This window comes from Rhinopithecus roxellana, chromosome 4 (assembly GCF_007565055.1).
Source record: "Rhinopithecus roxellana isolate Shanxi Qingling chromosome 4, ASM756505v1, whole genome shotgun sequence".
NCBI lineage: Eukaryota > Metazoa > Chordata > Mammalia > Primates > Cercopithecidae > Rhinopithecus > Rhinopithecus roxellana.
The window spans coordinates 27,299,808-27,307,273 of NC_044552.1; positions in this window are offsets into that span (position 1 = coordinate 27,299,808).

A 7,466-nucleotide genomic window follows, 5' to 3' on the forward strand; every position below is an offset into this window, starting at 1 on the left:
CCCGGGTTCAAGTGATTCTCCTGTCTCAGCCTCTGGAGTAGCTGGGATTATAGGCGCCCGCCACCATGCCTGGCTATGTTTTGTATTTTTAGTAGGGACGGCGTTTTGTCATGTTGGCCAGACTGGTCTGGACCTCCCGACCTCAGGTGATCCGCCTGCCTTGGCCTCCGAAAGTGCTGGGATTACAGGAGTGAGCCACGGTGCCCGGCCAGCCATTTTTAAGTGTGCAGTTCATAGATATGAAATAGCACTGAATAATGTTGTGCAGCTATCACACCATCTCCCTAACTCTTGTAAAACTGAAACTCTATACTCATTGAACAGTAAATCCCCATTCCCTCCTCTCTCCCCAGCCCCTGGCAACGACCATTCTATTTTGTCTGTATGATTTTGACTACTCTAGGTACCTCATGTAAGTGGAATCCTGCAATATTTTTGCGACTGGCTTATTTTGCTTAGCATAATATCTTCACCTCAAGGTTCATTCATTTTGTAGTATATGTCAGAATTTCCTTCCTTTTTAAGGCTGAGTAATATTCCGTTGCATGTATGTGCTACATTTTGTTTATGCATACATTGATAGACACTTAGGTTGCCTCCATGTTTTAGCTCTTGTGAATAATGCTGCTATGAACATGGATGTACAGACATCTCAAGACTTGGCTTTCAACTCTTTTGGTATATACTCAGAAGTGGAATTGCTGGATCATATGGTAATTCTATTTTAAGTTTTTTGAGGAACTGCCATACTGTCTTCCACAGCAGCTGCACCATTTTACACTCCCACCACCAGTGCACAAGGGTTCCAATTTCTCCACATCCTTACCAACATTTGTTATTTTCTGGTTTTTTGGTAGTAACCATTGTATTGGGTGAGGGCTGTATCTCAATGTAGCTTTGACTTGTGTTTCTCTAATGGTTAGTGATATTGATGTGCTTATCAGCCATTTGTATATCTTCAGAGAAATATCTATTCAAGTCCTTTACCTGTTTTTAATCGGGTTTTTGTTGTTGTTGTTGTTGTTATTGAGTTTTAGGAGTTCTTTGTATATTCCAGATATTAATTCCTTGACAGCTATGTGATTTCAAAATATTTTCTCCCATTAAAATGTGTTTGTTTTACCAAGTCTTCTCTTATATGTCTCTAGCTACATCACCATGTGAACTGATTTTTGTTCTCAAAAGACTGTCCCACCATCTGCATTTTTCATAAGGAAGCCTCAGTGTATCTCTACTGTCCTGTATTTAGCCAAGACCATCCAATGTGTACAAAACTTTACTTCCTCCAAACCTTTTCCTTCTTGCCCTACCTACATTTTAAAGGTAAATCTAGGAGAGTCCTGCCTTCAAGAAGTTGACAGCCAAGTCTGGGAATGTGTACATAACCAGGACACAAAGTTACAGATGACAAGAGCTTTAACTGAAGTGTTAGACAATGCTAGAGAGTTTGGAGAAACACAGGTCTGCTGCTATTCAGGGGAGAGTGGGAGAAGATCAGGGATGGCTCCAAGAACAGCCAGAGGCAGGCCTGGGGTGGCAATGGGAAAGAGAGGGAGGAGTTTAATTTGAGGAAAGATCAGTGGGTGATTTTAACTGGAATGGCTTTAACTGTTCCGAAGATGTTAAGAGTAAACCGTTGAAGGAAAACCTCTGGGGACCAGAATGTGTGATGCCCGCCTGAGGTAAGGAGAGTTGAGGGGGAGTGGAAAATGAGGTGCCCAAGGGCACCTCCTCCAGAAAGCTCCCCTGATTAACCCCACCAGGTTCCCAGCCCAACAGTCCCTCCCTGCTCCATCCTCACCTCATAGCCACATAGTTTTGATGACAGCCCTGAGGTATAAAGGACAAGAATCGTATCTAATATTTACTTATCGAAGTCCAGGCACCTAGGGCTATGCTGGCTGCCCCGAAGTGCTCTCATAGCTGTGACTTTGAAGAGCACCTGGCTGGTCCACATCTGTCCTGGAAGGCAGGGCCAAGGCCCCTCTGTCTTAGGCAACCAAAAAGTAACATTAGGTGGCAGCGAATGGTTTTCATGCCGCTTGAGGTGCAAGGACAATGAGAGGTTGAGAAGAACGCTGGGCTCCAGAGGAAGCGCAAACAGATACTTCCTCTTAAAGTGCTCCCTTCCCCTGTACCCTAGCTTCTTCTCGCTCAGGCTGTGGTTGTCCCTGGTTCTGACTGCCCTGCCCACCGCTTTTCCTCCATATGGAGGCTTGTTTGGCATGGTGGCTAAGTAGTAGGGTTTTGGAGTCTGACAGACCTGGTTGGAATGTAGGCTTGCTCATTCATTCATTCATTCATTCATTCACTCACTGATCTATAGCCCTGATCACTCTATCAGTATAATTTTCTGGGGCCCAGTGCAAACTAAAAATGTAAAGCCCTTTGTTAAAAAATTGTTAAGGCTGGGCATGGTGGCTTGCGCCTGTAATCACAGCTACTTGGAGGCAGGAGGATCACTTGAGCCCAGGAATTCGAGACCAGCCTGGGCCACATAGCGAGACCCCCCCCATCTCTCCAAAAAATTTAAAATATTAGCCGGATGTGGTGGTGCACACCTGTAGTCTTAGCTGTGTAGGAGGATGGCTTGACTGCTTTGAACCCAGGAGTAGTCAGAGGCTGTAGTGAGCTGTGATTACACCACTGCACTCTAGCCTGGGTGGCAGAGTGAGACCTTGTCTCTAAAAAAAATTGTTTAAGAATTTCAAAACAGTAACAGCAGAGCATTAAAGCAAATGTGGCCCCTTCTGAGTGCGGGGCCCTGGGCGAGTGTGCAGGCCACACACCCATAAAGCTGGCCCTGAGTTCCTGTCATGTGGTGGACAAGACAAGTGAGGGCCCTGCCCCTATGGGGACAGACAGCAACCAAGCAAACATAATAATAATAGTGCTCTTATAGCTCATTTGCTGAATGAACAAGATAATTTCAGATGTAATAAGTGCCAAGGAGAGATCAAGGCAGGGTGCTGGGTCCACAATGATTGGGTCAGGGGAGGGATCAGTGGTCTGGAGGCCATCCCTGAGCAACTTGTGAGTCACCTGAGGGGGCAGCCACGGGAAGATGGGCAAGAGAGGCTTCCAGGCACAGGGCAGCAAAGGCAAAGGTCTTCAGAGCAGCCAAACTCAGGTGGGTTATTTAATTACTGTAAGCCTCAGTTTCTTCATCTTAAAATGAGAACTATGGTGATAAATTAATACTGTTTACTATGTGCCAGCACAATTTTTTTTAATTTTAATTTTTTATTTTATTTGTTCTTTTTTAGAGACAGGGTCTCAGTCTGTCACCCAGGCTGGAGTGTAGGAGCACAATCATAGCTCACTGTGGCCTCGAACTCCTGGGCTCAAGTGATCTTCCTGCTTCAGCCTCAGCCTCCTGAGTAGCTGGGACTACAGTTGGGCACCATGATGTCTAGTTAATTGTTTTATTTTTTGTGGAGATGGGGTCTCGCTATGTTGCCCAGGCTGATCTCAAATCCTGGATTCGAGTGATCCTCTGGCTTTGGCCTCCCAAAGTGTTGGGATTATAGGCATGAGCCGCTGTGCTCAGCCCAGGCACAATTCTAAATGCCTTACATGTATGTACTCATATAGTCCTCACAATGGCTCTCAGATTTATGTACTACTATTATCCTGCCATTTTTTACAAAAACTGAGGAAACTGAGGCACAGAGAGGATAAGGTCACCAGCTGGTAAGTTGCAGAACCAGGACTTGAGCCCAGGCTGGGTGACTCAGAGCCGTGCTCTTGGCCACTCCCCCAGGCACCTCTTCACGCCCCCTTGCAGCATTATCATCGTAAACCATGTGCATGGTGTGTTTATATACCTGGTGCAGCCTTGGCCAGTTCTAGCACAAAGTAAGCCAACACATTGCAGTGGCTATCATTGATCATTTTCTAGACCCCCTTTTCCTTTCCCTGTGCCCGTGGGTGGTTTCAGCCAGTCTGGACTCACCAGCTTGTCAATCACCCAGCGCCATTCCCAGCACATTAATAGGCACTGCCTGGAATGCAGCTCAGTGGTGCCAGCACCTTGGGGAGTTGATGACCATTTTAACACCCACCTGCTGGCTGTCACTCATTCCACACTGAATGCAGCCCCCTTGGCTCATTGAAAACCCCCACCAGGGCCTCACCTCCCAAGTCATCTGGAATGGGTATTTGGGCTTTATGGAGCCCTGATTGCTCTTTGTAGAAACTAGGCACCATCAGGGGGAGGAGGGAGGAGGGAGGGAGCGCTGCTTCAGTTTTTCAAGTTATAATGATCCCAGTAATCGAGACACGGAATTGCGCATTTAAATCGTTTGCAAGTAAAAAATATAGTTTTGTAATGCTGGTGTTAATAATGTAAACATTAAAAAGGAATTAAATACTTAGCTTGATTGTGGAGCACGACTGCCTGATTTTTCTTCTTTCACCTTATTCAACTGGAGGAAATGATTGGCTGCAATACCCAGATATGTTACCCAAAAAGTGGGTCTGGACTTGCATCAGAATAGTGAGTCATTTCATGCCCTCTGTTAAAGGTAGCTGGAAGGGTCACTCTGGTAATAGACTGCTGCCTTATTCTGGAGGTGAGCTTTTTTTAAAGACATGTAAGTGTTTGAGGTGTGCTGGGATAGGCTCAGTGGGGACCTGAAGTACAGCTGAATATATCCAAAGCCCCTCAGTTCTGCTGAGATGCCTGTCATTTGCCCCAGGGATCTACTGCCTCTCTGCATCTGTTCCGTAGTAGATGTCACCTGAGAGCAGCCTTCTGGACCCTCATCCAAAGTAGCAGCCTCTTCTCTCTTGTTTGCTTTTGCCTCAAAGCACTGGTCACTGTTTGACAGCAGGGCCTGGTACCCAGTCATCTGTAAATATTTGTTGAGTAAAAGAATCTGAAGAGAATGAATGACCTGAGAATATAAGCTCAGGTGATCTGGTCCCCCTGTCCCCGGCCTCAGCCATTCCCCTTTAAGTTGCCCATCATCGAGGGCTGGGGGAGAAAGGCTAAGGGAAATTGGGAGCAGGTAGATTTCCACATTTTGCTCTGGGATTTTTTTTTTAGAGTCTTGCACTTTTGCCCAGGCTGGAGTGCAGTGGCGCGATCTCAGTTCACTGCAATCTCTGTCTCCTGGGTTCAAGCGATTCTCCTGCCTCAGCCTCCTGAGTAACTGGGAATACAGGTGTGCATCACCATGCCGGCCAGTTTTTTTATTTTTAGCAGAGACGGGGTTTCACCGTGTTATCTAGGCTGGTCTTGAACTCCTGACCACAAGTGATCCACCCGCCTCAGCCTCCTAAAGTGCTGGGATTACAGATGTGAGCCACTGCGCCTGTCTGCTCTGGGATTGACTCTCAAACTTTCTGTCCCATTTCAGGGCAGTTTAGTAATGAAAGGGAGAAGTTCTGAGAGATGCATAATAAAAATGACCCGAGCCTGGCTGCAAGTCAGTCTGCCTGGCTGGCGCTCAACTCAGTGTTGTCCCAGGCTGCTTTTCCCCCTCCCTGCCTTCCTCCCCTCTAAATCTTGGCACCCACACTTTCATTTTAGTTCTTTTCCTCATCTTCTGTTTTATGTTTTTGGTCACAGAGGATGCAGATTTAAATCAAAAGTCAGGAGTTTAGATCATTTTGAAGAGCTGCTGATGAGTGGTCTTGCCTTGCCATTTGTTTTATTAGACTGCGTCCTGCCCTTTCCTGCGTAGTCTAAAAGCTCCTTGCAGCTGGGAAGAGTGATGGGGCTGCCAGGGTGCTGCCCAGAGGCTCAGGGCTTCCTGATGACATTGCATTATGGAAAAGCTGTAATAACATTCCACTGTTTAGCCTCCTCTTTAATCACACAGGGGACACTGGAGGGATGGGATGGGGGTGGGGGATATCTCCTGGGTTGCCCGTGCTCCACAGAGATGGAAAGGATCCATGTTTGCTCTTCCACATCTCCTATCTGGAGGACCAAGTTAGAGTTCCCATGGGACAGAAGAGGAAACTGAGGTAGGGGAGATGCTTGTGAAATCTTCCAGCACTTGGAGCACACTAACTGTATGAGGACATGGGCAAAGGAAGGATCTAGATCATAACCTGCAGCCCTGGCACTGCCAGGCCCCTGCCATCCCCTTACGCTCTTCACTTGCTCTGTATGTCTCTGTTGCTCTCTCCTTAGGTCAGGTATCAACTTGACTTGAGGTTTATGGAGAAACAGGTTCTCATCAAACCTATTTCCTCTTTTTAGCCACACAGTTAATTATACGACACATCAGACCCCCTGGCATCTGGGTAGGACCACATGGCTAGTTCTTGCCCATGGGATAGGAATGTGCCTTCTCCCTGCTGTCTGACTTTTACCTATCAACAGCAGCCTTGTAGACTGTGTTTGAAGAGGGTGGTGTCACATGATGGAAAGAGCCTGGGTTCCTGAATGACTGTGTGGAGCAGGGGTTTCTCTGCTGACCACATTGGATTGTAATGTTTTGCTACTGATACTTGGGAATTGTTTGTTATAGCAGTTAGCCTAACTCCAACTAATACCTGTGTATTACTAATTCAGTTATTCAATTAGTAATTACTAATACCTGTGTACCTCGATTCAAAAAAGAAGAGGGCTCTTCCCTTACCCAGTTGGGTCAGGGAAGCCAGCCAACAGGCTCTTACAATCTTCCAGACAAGAGGGAGCCATAGAGGTAGAAGTTTCGGAGGTCCTTTTTAGTTTTCATGTTCTGGGGTTTCTCCATTTCCATCTTAATCTCTCAGTGCCCAAGTATATCAACCCCTTGTGGCCACCCCAAACCGTTACTTGCCATTCCCTGGCAGAATGCTTGATTACCCTTTCTCATGCTTGTTGATCCTTTTCCTGGAACACCTGCCCCTCTTCATCACCTTTCAGACTTGACTCCCTTTCAAGTTGCAGCTCAAACACCACCTCCGCAATCACCCCGTGAGGCAGTGAGCCCTTGCTGCCGCTCCTCTCCGGGTAGCACTGCACAGCCGAGCAGATGGTCCTCATCCCCTCTTGAAGCGCCCGTGATCTTTTCATAAGGAGGTCTGAATCCTCTGTTAAATTATGAGGTTCTTAGCAATAACGACATGATCCTCACACTTCCTTGTTTCCTATGTAGGCCTTGCCTTAACACTGTGTTGTTTGTACTGGGCACTCAAGAAGGAAGAGAGGGAGTCAGGGAGGGAGGGAGGGAGTCAGGGACGGAGGGAGGGAGGACTGATTAATGAAATCACAAACAAATGAATGAGCTACTTAGTCAGATTTTCAAGGGCTTAGCACTGTGTTATATGTACCAGACACTCAGTAAATACTTGGTGAGAAGGAAGGAGGGAGGGAGGGAAGGAAGGAAGGAAAGAAGGACAGAGTAATGACATCACAAACGAACGATCTACTTGATTAGATTTTCAAGTGTTTCTGCCATCTGGGCTCATTCCATTTCTCTTCTACTACTTCCAACCACAAAACCCCCATTCCAAATGGGTTGTTC